Source organism: Eurosta solidaginis, chromosome 4, assembly GCF_040869045.1.
Source record: "Eurosta solidaginis isolate ZX-2024a chromosome 4, ASM4086904v1, whole genome shotgun sequence".
NCBI classification, from domain to species: Eukaryota; Metazoa; Arthropoda; class Insecta; order Diptera; family Tephritidae; genus Eurosta; species Eurosta solidaginis.
This window is the reverse complement of record NC_090322.1, coordinates 58951874-58971123: the sequence shown is the minus strand read 5'-3', so window position 1 is coordinate 58971123 and position 19250 is coordinate 58951874. Positions and strand designations below refer to the sequence as shown.

Here is a 19250-nt window from a genome sequence, read left to right as displayed (position 1 = left end):
GGATTCCATCAGGATCATTTCGGGACTTTTTCGGGATCATTTGGGGTCCCTTCCGGCATCATTTCTGGATGATGGTTTTCGGGATCCGTCTGGGATCCCGTCGGGGTCATTTTGGTACTTTTTCGAGATCACTTGCGGTACCTTCCGGCATCATCTCCAGATAGTTTTCGGGATCCCGTCGGGGTCATTTCGGGACTTTTTCTCGCCTGATACGGGCTCATTTGGGGACCCTTTCGGCATCATTTCCGGATAGTTTTCGGGATCCGTCCGGGATCCCGTCGGGGTCATTTTGGTACTTTTTCGAGATCACTTGGGGTCCCTTCCGGCATCATTTCTGGATGGTTTTCGGGATGCGTCCGGGATCCCGTCGGGGTGATTTCGGGACTTTTTCTCGACTAATTCGTAATCATTTGGAGACCCTTTCGGCATCATTTCTCGGGATCATTTGGGGTATTTTCCGACATCATTTCTGTGTGGTTTTCGGGATACATCCGGGATCCCGTCGGGGTTATTTCGTGACTTTTTCGGGATCATTTGGTGTCCCTTCCGGCATAATTTCTGGATGGTTTTCGGGATCCGTCAGGAATCCCGTCAGGGCCATTCCTGGACGTTTTCGGGATCATTTGGGGAGCATTTCGGTATCATTTCTGGATGGTTTTCGGGAACCGTTTGGGAACCCGTCGGGGTCATTTCAAGACTTTTTCGGAACTAATACGGGATCGTTTCGCGACCCTTCCGGCACCATTTCTGGATGGATTTCGGCATCTGTACGGGAACCCATCAGGGTAATTTCGGGATCATTTGGGGACTCTTTAGGGGTCATTTCGTGACTTTTTCTGTATTATTACGGGATCATATGGGGACCCTCTCGGCATCATTTCTGGATGGGGTTCGGGATCCGTCCGGGATCTCATCAGGGCCAATTCGCGAATTTTCCGGAATATTTCGGGATCATTTTGGGACTCCTCCGGGATAATTTCTGGATGATTTTCGGTATCTGTCCGGGATCCCGTCGGTGTCATTTCGGGACTTTTTCTCGACTAATACGGGATCATTAGGGGACCCTTTCGGTATCATTTCTGGATGGATTTCGGGATGCGTCTGGGATCCCGTTGGGGTCATTTCGGGACTTTTTCTCGACTAATACGGGATCATTTGGGGACCCTCTCGGCATCATTTCCGGATGGGGTTCGGGATCCGTCCGGGATCTCATCAGGCCAATTCGCGACTTTCCGGGAATATTTCGGGATCATTTTGGGACTCCTCCGAGATCATTTGGGGTACCTACCGGGATCACATCTGGATGGTTTTTGGTACCAGTCCGGGATTCCGTCAGGATCATTTGGGGTCCCTTCCGGCATCATTTCTGGATGGTTTTTGGGATCCGTCCGGGATCCCGTCGGGGTCATTTTGGTACTTTTTCGAGATCACTTGGGGTCCCTTCCGGCATCATTTCTGGATGGTTTTCGGGATGCGTCCGGGATCCCGTCGGGGTGATTTCGGGACTTTTTCTCGACTAATTCGTGATCATTTGGAGACCCTTTCGGCATCATTTCTGTATGGTTTTCGGGATCCGTTCGGAATCCCTGCAGGGTAATTTCGGGACTATTATGGGATCATTTGGGGACCTTTCCGGCATCATTTCTGGATAGTTTTCGCGATCCGTTCGGTATCCCGTCGTGGTCATTTCGGGATCATTTGCGGTACCTTTCGGCATCATCTCCAGACAGTTTTCGGGATCCCGTCGGGTCATTTCGGGACTTTTTCTCGACTGATACGGGCTCATTTGGGGACCCTTTCGGCATCATTTCTGGATAGTTTTCGGGATCCGTCCGGGATCCCAACAGGGTAATTTCGAGACTATTAAGAGATCATTTGAGGACCTTTCGGGCATCATTTCTGGATAGTTTTCGGAATCCGTCCGGGATGTCGTCGGGATCATTTCGGGACTATTTCGGGATCATTTGGGGTATTTTCCGACATCATTTCTGTGTGGTTTTCGGGATCCATCCGGGATCCCGTCGGGGTCATTTCGTGACTTTTTCGGGATCATTTGGTGTCCCTTCCGGCATAATTTCTGGATGGTTTTCGGGATCCGTCAGGAATCCCGTCGGGGCCATTCCTGGACGTTTTAGGGATCATTTGGGGAGCCTTTCGGTATCATTTCTGGATGGTTCTCGGGATCCGTTTGGGAAGCCGTCGGGGTCATTTCGAAACTTTTTCGGGACTAATACGGGATCGTATAGCGACCCTTCCGGCATCATTTCTGGATAGATTTCGGGATCTGTACGGAAACCCATCAGGGTCATTTCGCGACTTTTCGGGAATATTTCGGGATCATTTTGGGACTCCTCCGGGATAATTTCAGGATGATTTTCGGGATCTGTCCGGGATCCCGTAGGGGTAATTTCGGGGCTTTTTCGGGATCTTTTGGGATATTTTTCGGCATCATTTCTGAATTGTTTTCTGGATTCGTCCGGGATCCCGTCGGAGTTTTTTCTGGGCGAAAACTGAGTCAATTGTGGCCACTAGACAGAGAAGGGGTGTAATTTCTCCCCTCTTGTGGACCCTAGGCAAAGATGACCTCCTTCAGATCCTGAAAGGAAATGGATTTGATACACAAGGGTATATAGATGACTTAGTAATCTGTATGCCAGGGATGCACGGGGAAACAATATCCAATCGCACCAAGCCCTGCGCATCTTAGAATAGTGGTGTGATATCAAAGAATTGTCTACCAATCCTAACAAAACTGTCCTAGTGTCTTTTACACGTAGAAGAAAACTATACATGCCAGAGCTATCTCCAGGTGGCACCAAAATCCGATTTTCAATGAAACCAAAATACCTAGGGGTTGCAAGCGGCAGAGCTCTTACGTGGAAAGCTCATCTAGATGCCACCTTAAACAAAGCAACAAGAGATTTCTTCGCCTGCACTCAACTCTATGGCAAACATGAAAGTTGTCTCCCAAAATGGTATAAACTTTTAATACTGTTGTGAAGCCAATAGTGCTTAGTTTGGTGGTCGAAGACCTGGACTGCACCATGCGGAAAAAACTCCACATACGAACAATATGTATATTGGCTATGCCTGTGCTCGATCGAAGATGCGTCAAGGTAACACGAATCTCCTTGTTACATCACTCTACAATGGCAATGGCCGACGCCTTTTTAATGCCCTTTGTGGCCTTTCGGTGCACCATCGGAACGATAGACTGTTTTATGTATGGCAAGATCTCGTATTTTCGCTCCTATAGGTGTTAAGCATTGTTCTGTTATCCAGTCTGTTTATTATACTCAGCTGAGCAGAGCTCACAGAATATATTAATTTTGTTTGCATAACGGTACCCCGTAACGGCATAAATTAATCGAGATAGATATAGACTTCTATATATCAAAATTATTTGGTCCGTCTGTCCGTAAACACGATAACTTCAGTAAATTTTGAGGTATCTTAATGAAATTTGGTATGTAAATTCCTGGGCACTCATCTCAGATCGCTATTTCAAATGAACGAAATCGGACTATAACCACCCCCGAAATCGAAAAACCGAAAATGTGCGATAATTCATTACCAAAGACGGATAAAACGATGAAACTTGATAGTTGGGTTGCCCTTATGATGCAGAATAGAAAATTAGCAAATTTTTGGACAATGGTCGTGGCACCGCCCACTTTTAAAAGAAGGTAATTTAAAAGTTTTGCAAGCTGTAATTTGGCAGCTGAGTATGTAATGTTGGATCACACCCGAACTAAGCCTTCCTTACTTGTTTTTATACTCAGAGGAGCAGAGCTCATAGAGTATATCGTTAGCTTAATGTGAAAATATGCTAAATCATTTTTTTTTTAAATTGTATTTTAATGCAGTTTTAAAACTGAATTCAAAACACATCGATCACAAAAAAAAAAATTTTGTTTTTCATTTTTACGTGCTGTGGGCAATGATGAGGAAATGTGCTAAGTCGTCAGCTGTTAAAAAGAATGTGCTAAGTCAGCCTGTCGATAATATCAATCTGAATTACAAGTCATTTCTTTGTGGGCGCATTTATTTATTTATTTAATTCAAGCAGTCTAAAAGTACATGCTTTGGGGAGTGTTACCGATGTTGATGGTCCTTTGCCGGATATAGATCCGGTACGTTCCGGTAACAAAGCGCTATTAACGATTTATATGACCACACTAAACCCAGGCTATACCGCCCTCCCCACCCTCTAGTTCCATGAGGAACTTGGGGTCGCCAGAGCCTCGGCTGTCATATATTGTGCTGGCAACCCCTTGAGAGGGTTGCGCTACACAACCCCTTGAAATTGGATTCACCCAATTGAGACATGCCTTTGGTGTTAGATAAATGCTTTGCGCTGACCATAATCTACTTCAATTCTTACATGTCGATAACTACATGCTTTCTTACGGACTAGTTAAAAATAGGAAACAATTCAAGCTTAAACTTATATAAGCTGTTATTAAAATTAAGAATACTACGAATCGATTTGCTAGATGTATAGTCCTATTTATAGGTTCATTCATGGCATAATTCGTTTCGATAAATAATCACGCAGCGGAATATATGGAATGAACAAATTAGACGAATCAGAGCAATTCGTGCTAGAGCTTATTACATTATAGGCAAGCAGGAGTGATATAAAAGTTCTTCTGTCATGCAAAGCCTGAAAACTAAGAAATTTATGCCTGCTGGTATATGATGGAACGCCGTCCGTCCAGTGAAGCATACATAAAGCCATTTTTGTAAACATTTTTTGAACTCTCTCAATTTTGTAGGAAAGGATTCCATATTATTGAGCAATATTCAAGACGACTTCTGTCCAAAGATATATAAAGTGCCTTCACCGTCATAGGGTCCTTAAAGTCACTGGTGTTACGTCTACTGGACCCAATCATTGCAACAAATTTTGAAACAACGAAGTCAATGTCACTTGAAAGCGAGAGTTTGGAATCAAAAATTACACCCAAGTTTTTACTCTCTTGACAACGATTAATAGATTTAGAATTTAGTTTGTAGATAAAGTATGTGGCAGTTGTTTCTTGGAATAAGACACAAAATTTGTTTGAATTTAAAAATAAATTATTGTCTGCGCATCATCCGGCATAAGAGTCCAGATCAGCACCGTTAGAAATAGTTTGACAAATAAATAGCATTTTTTGTGAAATATATAGTTTTAGTGTTACCCAGCAGCGATTCGCACTAGTTCCAAACTGGCGCAGAACTATCACAGTAAGAGACGGAACTAGTTCTAACTCTGTCCCCTCGCACTTTCAATTGACACTTTTAACATTGTGATGTCCTAATAAGCGATCCGCCCCCCCCCCCTCCTTCCTTTTGCAGTCGGTTTCAACACATTCTTAACTTGTTCAGTTGTTGTGAAATAGTCGCAGACACTGATTAATAAATTTAAATAGCACATATCTCAACTCTGTTTGTATTAGTATGGTTAATAACTGTCCCAATCTGCATCCGATTGGCGCCAGGTCAGAGGTAGTCATCGAACCAGGGGTTCAGAACTGTCGTTTGGCGTGACTGTCTCCCTATTCGCTACGGGGTAGGATACAATTTTCTGGTTCAGGAGTATACCTAAAGTACCAAATAAGAACTAGTTCGAAAGTAAAGAAATGATATTCTAGCAGGGAAACTGTCCACTGTTTATAACGTGGAAGGAACAAATTACGCAAATATTGGACGTATGCATCGATGGCGTTATGTTACCGACAGTCAGTAACCCAAAGACCTTAATTGTAAGTAACGTTTCGACCGTAGTTTTACCTTCAAGGCAGTTGCCTCTCAAATTGTATTTAAAGCCGAGAAAATCCTGTTGTTGTTGTTAATAAAGACACTCGCTGAAGGTTTTGGGGAGTGTTATCGATGATGGTCCTTTGCATGATTTAGATCGGGTACGTTCCAGTAACTAGCTCCACCATCTTGGGAACGAATTAATATGACCATATTGAACCTTCAAGGCCATCCCGCCCGCCACCCGCTACTTCTATGAGGAAATTGGAGTAGACAGAGCCATGGTTGCTAAAAAACAGGATTCGTCAATGGTAGGTGTGGTTGACAATTGGGTTGAAGAAGCTATAATTACACCAGCAATCCCTTGAAAAGTTTGCGCTACACAGCCCCTTGATTCATATGGGTAATTTAGTCACCTCTTACGACAGGCATACCTGTCGCGCCTATATTCTAGGCATCCAACCCGCTGGGTGCGTGTACTGGTAGAACCTGAAGAAATTAATAAACGTTGCTATCACCTCACAAAGCAAACTGGCCGGGCATCCATGTGCTACGCGTTGTCGGTTTAGTCACTTGACCTAGAAAACATAAACTGTAAATGTTATTATGACCCCTGAATCACCTACATATTGAGACATAAAAGCATAATATAAAGAAGCTTTATGAAATGACGAAACAGTTTTTGTTGAATTGTCACAAACCGGGACATCCCAGCAAACAGCTGCTCGATCTAGCATCGCTTCGCAGGGGATAAGGAGACATTACCGAAAGCACTACGATGACTTCTGCAGAATAGGAAAGCTTTCTACCCACGAAGACAAGAGTGACTTTGGCCCAAGTTCGGTCTAGATACTGTATCAGGTTAAATATTTAAAATCTTACTCGTCCAGAATCAACCCCGCCGAAAGTAACATATGTACGGCTTGTAATATATCCCAAAATTATACCAGACATGTCTTAAATTGTAATGCGAAATCAACACCTCAAACAGCAGTTTTTCTTTGGCCCACCCCTGTTGAAACTACAAGTTTCCTCGGACTCCCGTTAGAAGATTTTGATAAAAAATTGTGAGTGGTTGCTACTATTGAGTGGGACGAAGCACTGCTAACACAACAGCAACTGACTATACCTAATTTATCTGCGTGTAATTTAAAATGGAAGTGCCCTCTGAGAACACCCATCATGAGCCTACAGTACCCCGTTTCTAGTAATAACACTAACTTTTTAGTCTAATGTCATAAGACTAGCACAGGATTTTTGAGTCTTTGTAGTCCTGCGTTTGTTATATTTTCTGTTTCGGTGATCATATGCAAATCGTGCCTCGTTTTCACTCAATCTGATCGCAAGATCAGCCGAAAATGCTTCAGCGGTTGCAATCTCGCTATAACTCCTTTTTGTTTCTCCTTAACGGTTTGGACGTCTACCGTACATGCACCGAGTGCTGCACCCTCCATGGTCTTATCAGCCTATCACAACCATCTTTGCCTTTATGCCCATTTAGGTGCACGCTGCTTCTCGACCGAATTCTCTCTAATGCTTTTTTGAACTCCAGGAAACTTCTGTATATTCGCTCAATGTTAAACGACGCAATACTGGTATGGCCATGCCGCCTGCTGTCAAGCTGCCCCGAGACCTGAAGCCTTGTTTCAGTTGTTAACGCTATATTCTTGTCCACGATGTCTGCTGCATGCGATCCTAATTTTCAAGGCCGCCGTTATACCTATAATTTACAATCCACATTCCGACACTATATGATTAGCATAAATAAATGCAGGGCGCGATAACCTCCGTGTGGGCTTCTCTTCCAATTTGCTAATGTCAAAATCGTACTGCGCCGGAACTTGAAGTGTCAAATCATATTAAAAAGGTACAAATCAGCTGATTTCCTGCGGTCACCTATTCCTGGTTCTTCCAAAAAATTACCTCTCCAGTTCGTTAATGACCAGCGCTCACAGCAGTTATGATAGTTTCCGGCCCTGCGGTGGTCCCCTGTTCACCGAATAATATAAATTGAAGAAAAACAGCATAGAAAATGTTATAAAAAGAAACCCCAATACAATTTTTTGAAACTTTTGTACTGTATTTTCCGGACGAATAGACACTGCCAAAAAAATTATGCGCCACTTCATCATTGTGTGTCGGGGCGTATGAGTAATTATTGGCGTACAAAAAGGAGAAATCAAAAGAAAATGTCCCTATCAGAAATGCTTATCCACCATTTATCAAAGTCCCAAGTACTCGTGAATTTCGATGTGTAAACATAAGGTGTAAGTCTAAAATCTAAATTTTTTAAGTCAACTAGAGCTGGCTCGCGGGTTGAATGAAGTTAACCCACAACAGAGGTAACTTTACCAGAAACAAACAGTTCCCGGCTTTTTTTAGAAGAGCTTCATCGGTTTTTTATTGGTAGCAACCCATACTATTTTTTAATCGGCTTATCATCGATGACGAATAATTGTCGTCGATATATTGATTTGTAATCGGCTTGTTATTGCCGACTCAGCGGCTTCTTATCGGTTTCTTGTCGGCTTGTCATGGAAGGGTTACACATTTGTCGTCGATTCTATATTTAAGTTTTATAGGCATCTGTATCATAACAAGCCGATGAGTCACCCTTAACAAATCGATATCATGCCAATAATTTCGAAAAGAAATCAATAACTTTTCGGTAGCAAATCGATACATTCGAAATTGATAACTTTTCCATAAAAAAATTGGTAACTTCGATAACAAATCTATAAGTTAATCGGTAATTTTTTTAAAGCAAATCGATAACTTTTTGACAACACTGAAATAAGAAATTGGTAAAGATCTGATAACAAATCGATAATATATTGATAACATATCCATAATTTTTCGATGATAATTTCAAAACTTTTAACGATTGAAATCGGTTTAATTTAGTTTCATTTTATCTTAACATATAACAATAACTTGTATGATAATTATTTGTTTTTTTTTTCAATTTTTCTATAATTGTAAAATTATTATTTAATTTGAAAAGGAGGAAACTTTTAGATATCGGCCTTCAGGCAGAATTGTAATAAACTAAGAGCAGTCGATAAGTGCTTAACGTGGGTACCTGTCTACGAAGGCCCCACCCCACGGTGTTAAACACAGATCAATGTCCGTTGATCTTCGGCCCAACAAGTTGGTACCAATCGGTGAGCTGGGGTGTTCAAGTCCACCAGCCTTGGTTTGGCCGAGGAGGACTATCCATCCTCCCATTCCATTTTCGGGTAATGGCACCCGGTTCCATGCTTGTCTCAGTGTCCCTCTTTCATTGATTTTGATATCTCGATATCTGATTAACAAATTAATCAGATTGAGATATTGTGTTTTGTCGCAATTTAGGAATGTGACCAACCTTTTCTGTCCTGCAGTGTTATAACAATGAATAATACATTGTTAACGATTGAGCTGATTTTGCTCAGACATTGCTTGAAGGCGGCACCTCCCTCCAACGCTATGCACCACATGTTATGATCAAAAACGCATGTTCGCCGTGAACCAACTACCGACGTAATATATCAGCGCAAGTGTCTTTCCTTAATGAATAGCTACTTAAGTGTTCCATAGAGTGAGAGTGTCATATAATTCCTTGTGAATAAAACTATCTGTCGCCAAATAACAGATAGTGATGCTCACAAGTACTTACGACACAAACACTCACAAGGTACATCTTCACTAATCATGGTACTAAACCACTTGCGCAACAAGACACATCTCGCTAGTCACAGGTGTTTGTGCGTTTAAGGTCATGTTGCAACTGAACCCAGCTAAACGTTCTATTCAGTTTTATGCAACTTTGTTCTGCATTATTTGCTACTTTATATATGCCCACATATTCATCGTTATTTGCTACTGTGGTATACAACTTCTAATAACTCGCTTCGTTGTATAATCTTCCTCATTATTCTTCAATTACGCTCCGTTTTATTCCACAATTTAGGGCTGTGGCAACCTTTCCAACCATAGACCTGTGTTGGGGGGCTTTCCCGCCCCAGCAATATCTTTGCATCAGCAGCTCGCCACACTGCAGTGTTCTAACAACGTTAAATCTGCCACATTTTTGGATGTGGCCATCCATTCTGCGAACGCCTCCTATTCGCTACGCAGTCTAAAGCAGCCTCAAACATCTCAAAATACGAGATGAGCACCGGCCCACTCGTACAATTATCGATTGTTTTTCGGCTGACGATAGACATACGTTTCTTCTTTCACCATCTTTCAACCGTGTTTCATCATATATTACCGGCATCTCCGGTTGCCACAATTATGGGATGTGACCAACCTTTCATCTGCCCCTCAGGGTCAGTTTCTCAATGAAATTTAGGTATCTGTGACAAGCAAGAGACCGAATTCCCTTGGGTCTTGCGTCCCGAAGGGAAAGCAAGTCTACTCAGGCGTGTCATAAAGTGAACTCTTATTTGAAACCACACCCACCGCGATGCTCCCACAAGGCGGCCATCCCAGGACAGGAGGTGAGACCTGAGTACAAAGCATCGTTCGATGCAGTGCATCAGATCACACTGGCTTCTCCTGCTCCCGCGGTAGCAGTATTTATAAAGACCTTGCCTAGGGTCCCACAGGGTGATACCCGCGTCCAACCTGCTACCTTTCGAGTAAAACACCTTACTCATGGATTGGGTACCCATGGTATTATGGTCGCCTCTTACGAGCGGTATACCTACCGTGGGCATATTCTTTCCCCTAGCCCACAGGGATAATAAACTAAGAGCAAATGGAAATGTCAAAAAGGAATTGACAGTAAACAAAAATCCAACATTAGACCACGTTTACACTTGCCTTAATCTACAATTAATCGCCAATAAATAATATACGTGTTACATCTGTTCATTCCTGTGAACTAGATTACTTTCTGTCAAATTTTCACCTTTCTCTTTTCTTTGTGCTTGCAATTAGAGATCACATTTCTTTGAAATCCCATCTCTAAAATTTGATCATAATTACCGATTATCGAAAAGACAAATTCATATGGAAAATCTAATTATATAATTGAGGATTAGAAGTTAAGTACGAAAATGAAGATAATCTCGTTATTTGTAAACTGGTCTTATCAGTGATTTGCATCAGTTGTTAAAATAAGGTTGCTAAAGAGCAATAGAAGTAGCAAATTTATTAGTCAAACAAACCACCACTTTGTAGCTGGCCTAAAGAGTACTGTGATGAAGGCTTAGGAACCTTCGAAAAGAATCTATCTGCGCAGCTATGGCAGGTGTCTGTAAATTTCTATCTTTAATTCCAAATTGAATAATAGTTTGTCAATTGTAAAAGCCGAAACGTGTTATTTTTCCACGCGAACAACGTATTTTTCTAGTCTTCCATGGGACCAACGATACATGTATCCCCCAAATAGCATACCGTTTACTAACACTAGGCTTTTAAGAAAACTTTGAAGATTTAATATTCATCGTTTCAGTAAAATTGTTTTTCGATACGTGATCGTAAAACACGTTTCGGAGCCAGACAAATGGAGTGCGTATTTTTCCTCAAACCAATTTAATCCCAATAAGTTCGTTTCATTCACATGTGCCTCCATGCAATTCTTTGCACAGACATCTTTCTGGTTGTGCTTTAAGGGTCTGGCAAAGTTGATATAGTCATAACCATATTTTTACTTATCCATATCAATTGGCATCAGTTATTGCCCTGCAAAAATTGTTGGATTACGTGTTCCATTTTCTTCATTTTCTTTCACAATACTCCTTTGCAATGCGTTTGCGGACCACCATCAGCCGATCATTGCTCGTTTTTTAACGACAGTGATCACGACACGATGACGATCGAACAGAGTTACCAAAAGTAAAATATTGCATATAAATAACTAATAATAAAATTTTACTTTGGCAACTCTGATAAAATGCAACAGCGCACTGGTTTTATGTACATATACATATTATATTAGTTTCTTTATTCACGCAAATGCTAAACAGGCATGCTTAACGAACGAAACGATATCATTTCGTTACGATAATCAACGCTAATGCGGCAATTACCCACCGACGTGTGCCGTACGTACGGCCGTTTGTCGTACGAAGCACGTTTGACCGAACTCTCAAGCCCGTAGGAATCAATGTGTGCGTCTGTGTACATGTACATAAGATATGTGTGTGTATTGTTTACAGATAAGCACTGTTGCCATTGACCATTTTGCATGTATGCTTATGGAAACATCAACTTTTTCCAATTTAATTTTTGATATTGTAAAAGGCCGGAATACTATTAAATAAGTATAAATAGATTAAATATTTATAATCAGCACTTTTATATAATTATTTCGAATTATTTTCACAATTTTTCAAACTTTAATTAGGCGTTTTTGCATAAAATTGCAAACGGTCAAAAATTAGCGCACAAAAGTTTACTAGGCAACTCTGTCTAGTGAGAGAGCGATCAGCTGACACGTTCTTACGGAAAAAATCTAAATTGTTTTGATTTCTACGTTCCGGGCTACGTGCGCACGGGTGTTGCACGTCGGTGAGTTTTCGTTTACATTGCACACTCATAAGATAGGTCGTGTCAGCTGACACGTTTTTTTACGTACGTTCGTGAGTAACCACGGCATAATAAACGAAACGAAGTCATTTCGTTTCGTTTATTAACGTTAAGAACGTCAAATTAACGTTAATTTGACGATCTTAACGTTAACAAACGAAACGAAGTGACTTCGTTTCGTTTATTAACGTTGATTATCGTAACGAAATGATATCGTTTCGTTCGTTAAGCATGCCTGATGCTAAATAACATAAGAATATTCGTAGTATAAAATATAAAAGTTGTATTGCCCCTCTTCATTTACTTTCATTATACTCAGTTGAGCAGAGCTCACAGAGTATATTAACTTTGATTGGATAACGGTTGGTTGTACAGGTATAAAGGAATCGAGATAGATATAGACTTCCATATATCAAAATCATCAGTATCGAAAAAAATTTGATTGAGCCATGTCCGTCCGTCCGTCCGTCCGTCCGTCCGTCTGTCCGTTAACACGATAACTTGAGTAAATTTTGAGGTATCTTGATGAAATTTGGTATGTAGATTCCTGGGCACTCATCTCAGATCGCTATTGAAAATGAACGATATCGGACTATAACCACGCCCACTTTTTCGATATCGAAAATTTCGAAAAACCGAAAAAATGCGATAATTCATTGCCAAAGGCGGTTAAAGCGATGAAACTTGGTAGATGGGTTGACGTTATGACGCAGAATAGAAAATTAGTAAGATTTTGGACAATGGGCGTGGCACCGCCCACTTTCACAAGAAGGTAATTTAAAAGTTTTGCAAGCTGTAATTTGGCAGTCGTTGAAGATATCATGATGAAATTTGGCAGGAACGTTACTACTATTACTATATATGTGCTAAATAAAAATTAGCAAAATTGGATGAAGAACACGCCCACTTTTTAAAAAAAAAATTTTTTAATTCAAATTTTAACAAAAAATTAAGTCAAAATTCAACTCCAGTAATGATATGATGCAACAAAATACAAAAATAAAAGAAAATTTCAAAATGGGCGTGGCTCCGCCCAGAATACTTTTAATGCCATAAGTCGAACAAAAATTTACCAATCCTTCTCAAATTTGGTAGGGGCATAGATTCTATGACGGTAACTGTTCTCTGTGAAAATGGGCGAAATCGGTGGAAGCCACGCCCAGTTTTTATACACAGTCCACCGTCTGTCCTTCCGCTCGGCCGTTAACACAATAACTTGAGCAAAAACTCTGAACTCACTTTATCTTGGTATAAAAAATGACCGAAATCCGACCATAACCACGCCCACTTTATCGATATCGAAAATTACGAAAAATGAAAAAAATGCCATAATTCTATACCAAATACGAAAAAAGGGATGAAACATGGTAACTGGATTGGTTTATTGACGCAAAACATAACTTTGGAAAAAACTTTGTAAAATGGGTGTAACACCTACCATATTAAGTAGAAGAAAATGAAAAAGTTCTACAAGGCGAAATCAACAGCCCTTGGAATCTTGGCAGGAATACTGTTAGTGGTATTGCATATATAAATAAATTAGCAGTACCCGACAGATGATTTTCTGGATCACCTGGTCCACATTTTGGTCGATATCGCGAGAACGCCTTCACATATACATCTAAGGGTCGCTCGCTTTTAAAACCCTCATTAATACCTTTAATTTGATATCCATATCGTACAAACACATTCTAGAGTCACCCCTGGTCCACTCTAATGGCGATATCTCGAAAAGGCGTCCACCTATAGACCTAATGCCCACTCCCTCTTAAAATGCTCAGTAACACCTTTCGTTTGATACACATATCGTACAAACATTCTAGAGTCACCCCTGGCCCACCCTAATGGCGATATCTCGAAAAGGCGTCCACCTATAGACCTAATGTCCACTCCCTCTTAAAATGCTCAGTAACACCTTTCGTTTGATACCCATATCGTACAAACATTCTAGAGTAACCCCTGTCCCACCCTAATGGCGATATCTCGAAAAGGCGTCCACCTATAGACCTAATGCCCACTCCCTCTTAAAAAGCTCAGTAACACCTTTCGTTTGATACCCATATCGTACAAACATTCTAGAGTAACCCCTGGCCCACCCTAATGGCGATATCTCGAAAAGCCGTCCACCTATAGACCTAATGCCCACTCCCTCTTAAAATGCTCAGTAACACCTTTCGTTTGATACCCATATCGTACAAACATTCTAGAGTCCCCTTGGTCCACCTTTATGGCGATATCTCGAAAACGCGTCCACCTATAGAACTAAGGATTACTCCCTTTTAAAATACTCATTACCACCTTTCATTTGATACCCATATCGTACAAACACATTCTAGAGTCACCCTGGCCCACCCTAATGGCGATATCTCGAAAAGGCGTCCTCCTATAGACCTAATGCCCACTCCCTCTTAAAATGCTCAGTAACACCTTTCGTTTGATACCCATATCGTACAAACATTCTAGAGTCACCCTTGGTCCACCTTTATGGCGATATCTCGAAAAGGCGTCCACCTATAGAACTAAGGATTACTCCCTTTTAAAATACTCATTACCATCTTTCATTTGATACCCATCTCATACAAACACATTCTAGAGTCACCCCTGGCCCGCCATTATGGCGACATTTCGAAAAGGCGTCCACCTATAGACCTAATGCCAACTCCCTCTTAAAATGCTCAGTAACACCTTTCGTTTGATACCCATATCGTACAAACATATTCTAGAGTCACCCCTGGTCCATCTTTATGGCGATTTCTCGAAAAGGCGTTCACCTATAGAACTAAAGCCCATTCCCTTTTAAAATACTCATTACCACCTTTCATTTGATACCCATATCGTACAAACATATTCTAGAGTCACCCCTGGTCCACCATAATGGCGATATCTCGAAAAGGCGTCCACCGATAGACCTAAGGCCCACTCCCTCTTAAAATGCTCAGTAACACCTTTCATTTAATACCCATATCGTACAAACAAATTCTAGAGTCAGCCCTGGTCCACCTTTATGGCGATATCCCTATATGGCGTCCATCCATAGAACTACGGCCTACTCTCTCTTAAAATACTCTTTAATACCTTCCATTTGATACACATGTCATACAACCACATTCCAGGGTTACCCTAGGTTCATTTTCCTACATGGTGATTTTCCTTATTTTGTCTCCATAGCTCTCAACTGAGTATGTAATGTTCGGTTACACCCGAACTTAGCCTTCCTTACTTCTTTTAAATTAAATTCATTTGGATAATTCTTTCCTACACAATTCCTCTTTAGTACTTTGGCATATGATCCTCTGTGGGTGCTCCATGGAGTACTACAGAGAAAGTACTTTGGAAAGTACTCTCACGTATGTACTCTATGGAATACTCACAAACAATGCGAGAGTGGGATCACCTACTCCTCACCTAGGACATCGCAATGTTAATTGGAGCAAATTTTTTGTATGAATACAGATTAGATTTGGAGCAGTCCTATACTCCCAAAGGAGTATTCCTTACATTATTTATAGACTACTCGCGTTTTTTGAAGGGTGGTGCCTTAACCTAAAAATCGTGAAATTTTCATACGAATGAAGAGAGCTCAAAAAATTACTAACATATTCCACAAAACATAAGCCTCTTAGTCAAAACGTATCCAAAACAATAAATGAAATCTACGAAAAGTTAATAAATTCTCTAACTCAAATATTTTAAGGTTATTGATATGGCGAAAACCAGGGGCGGAAAATAATAATTTTTTTTTTCGGAGTCGAAAAAATCCGCGTCAAAAAATTGTCCTAGGTGAAAATGTTTGAGTTCTCAGGTATCACTATAGCAATATCATGTCGAATCATGCATCCTTTTTATTTTTCGAACTTTTTCCATAAAAGTCCACATATAAAAGTAAAAACTGTATTTTTATTTTTTGAGAATTAATAAAAAAAATTGATTTAGGATAAGCCGTTTCTTTGTTATCAAGCCGGACTTTAATTTTGGCCTTAAATAATAAAAGTCCGGATTTAACTTTTATTTCCGGACTTTTATTTTCAAAAGTCCGAGTTTAGCTACTTCTATCGGACTCAGGTAATAACAATCCGAAAATAATTTTTATCTTGTACGAAATATATTAAAAGTCCAAAATTAATAGTTTTCCAAGGAGTTATATTATAAAAGGAATAACAGTTTCCGCCCCTGGCGAAGCCCCAAAAACCAATTGGTTGGCCATGGTATGGACCAATTACATTGATTTCCATAAGGTTGGTTGGATCAGCTGTTTTATATGGATATGGATACGACAAGTTTAAACGGCCCTTTAAAAATGTATTAGTAATTTGTAGTTGTATTGTGTTTGTGAGTAAAGCTGTAGTTACCCACGAACGTACGTACAAAAAACGTGTCAGCTGACAGGACCTATCTTATGAATGTTCAATGTAAATGAAAACTCACCGACGTTCAACGCACGTACGTACGTAGCCCGGAACGTAGAAATCAAAACAATTTTGATTTCTTCGATAAGAACGTGTCAGCTGATCGCTCTCTCACTAGGCAGAGTTGCCTAGTAAACTTTTGTGCGCTAATTTTTGACCGTTTGGAGTTTTATGCAAAAACACCTAATTAAAGTTTGAAGAATTGTGAAAATAATTCGAAATAATTATGTAAGTGCAGATTATAAATATATAATCTATTTATACTTATTTAATATTAATTCCAGCCTTTTACAACATCAAAAATTAAAACGTTTCCATAAGTATGCATTCAAACAGGTCAAAGGCAAAATTTTTTTCGTTGCCACTACGGGCATAAATTTCGCTCAAATGTATTGTTACGAATATTAGCAAAACTAAGGGGTGCTGCTATCTCTAAGCCGATGCTAAGCAGTGACGCGAATTCACATCAATAGATCAATCATTATGTATCTACATAAACGAAACAATAATTGCGTCTACACATATGTACCATGTACGTATACGAGCAGCGGAGAGTCAATGCACAAACTCATGCATATATCTGAAATACTCCTATAAGTATGCAAATAGATAAACTATAAAATTGTGCAATTGTAGTTACAGCTAAGAAGTTTGAGAGCTGCTGGACTAGTAGATTCTGGAAGCGCCTAGAAGATGCGAATGTTGAAATCCAAGAGTACGAAAGGCGGCAATTGTAGAGGCGCTGGAATTCAGTTTGATTTGAGCTGTCAAGCAGTTTCGACTAAGACGCTATTTAGCGAGCAATAGCAGTATTATTTTGAATGGTGGAGTTTCCTTTGAGCTGTCAATCAGTTTGGTTATTAAGCAAGCTATTCGTTGCACAGTTTGAGTGTTATTGTGGGGTACTTTGATAAGGGCCATTTTGCATTATTACATATTGGAGTTATTTATTCAACAGTTTAGTGATTCGAACTTAGCAGAGGATTGCAAATAAGAGGATTAAATTCGTTACAGTATGTACGTACGGCATACGTCTACGTACGTTACACACGTCGGTGGGTAACTGCAGCTTAATACGTATTTAACAAAATAATAGCTATTGAGTGAACTGATGGGCGTTCTATTTGGTAAACAAATTTGGATATAGTATGTTGTAAGTATGTAAAAGCGATAACTTGTAATTTATTTTAATTATATTGAAATATGGCCTTTATTAATTGTAGGCGTTTATGTTTCTTCTATGACAGTATAAACCAGACTAATCTCAAAAGTTCAATTATTCAACATTCCCAATCTCCCTCATCAGCTGATCGACCTCAGAGTTGTCTTTTCTTGTAAGTGTTACCAGATCCCTTACAGCTCGGCCGGTCCTGACATTCGTCCTCTAGGACGAATCGTCGTCAGACTGGGATTCATTTGCCTGGTTGTCCTGGTCCAGATCTGGTGACGTCGAGCACCATGGCTTCATATGGTCACTAGAGAATACGTTAGCATACCGTCGACTAGTGAGTTGTGCATCAGGTAGATCCTCGATGACATACCGATCATAATCCAGAACTTTAGTAACGATGTACGGACCCTTATACTTCAGTTCCAACTTGTGAGTTTCGCCTGTTGCTCCGGGAACATGGTCAATGACGACCAGTTGCCCTTCGTGGTATTGGTATGGTCGTTGATGCTTATGGTCATATCGTTGCTTCCACTTGAGCCGTTCAGCTTCGATGTTAGCTTTAGCCACTTCCTTCTTGGTTTCCTGCTCTTGGGTGGCACGAATTTTGTAATTGAAATTTAAGTAACTTCCCAATAAGCTACAAGCTTGAAACTTGGAATATAGTTCAGAACCCGATGACAATGCAATAATAAATAATGCAAGGTGGCGCAAGGATCGAGATATTCACATAAATCGCATTTGTGGTCCGATTTGGCTCATATTTGGAACACACAATACATACAAGAATAGAAAGCGACTTATGAAAAAAATCGCCGCTAGGTTTGCGCAAGGATCTAGATATTCATAAAAATCGTATTTGTCTTCCGATTAAGCTCATATTTGGAACACACAATATATATAAGAATAGAAAGCGACCTATGAAAAAATCGCCGCTAGGTGGCGCAAGGATCGAGATATTCACAAAAATCGTATTTGTGGTCCGATTTGGCTCATATTTCGAACACATAATACATACATGAATAGAAAGCGACCTATGATGTCCGATTTGGCTCATATTTGGAACACATAATACATACAGTCCGGTAGAAGTGACATCAAAATATTTTGGAGTTCGAGGAGGACTTAGATTGTAACAAATCAGGAAAGTCCTTGTAATAATGAATCACTAAATGAACTAAATAGATTGAGAAATAATAGGCAATTAAATAAAGACTAAAAACTAAAAAATAAAATAATTAAAAAAAAATTTTAAGTTCAATTGATAGTCATATATGAGCCGTTTATTTTGAAAGTGGCATAAGTCATTTCCAACTCATGGTTTTAATGCATTGTTATTTTTGAACGAATGTATATATAGATGGTTCTACAATTATAAAATAATAATAAGAATTGTGTCTTTTGGATATTGG

General features: G+C 40.1%; 1 protein-coding gene across 15 annotated transcripts in view; it reads left to right on the top strand.

Moving 5' to 3' along the window:
* LOC137249839 (protein unc-93 homolog A) overlaps positions 1-19250 on the top strand; it is a 114317-nt gene that overhangs the window by 18912 nt on the left and 76155 nt on the right. The window contains exon 1 of one of the 15 annotated variants that reach the window (XM_067781812.1): positions 17731-17827. The exons of 13 other annotated variants lie outside the window; for them this stretch is intronic. The gene's annotated coding sequence lies outside the window, so the exon portion shown is untranslated. Of the gene's footprint in view, positions 1-17730; positions 17828-19250 lie in introns of those variants that run through there. One more of the 15 variants, XM_067781808.1, reaches the window with a different exon arrangement.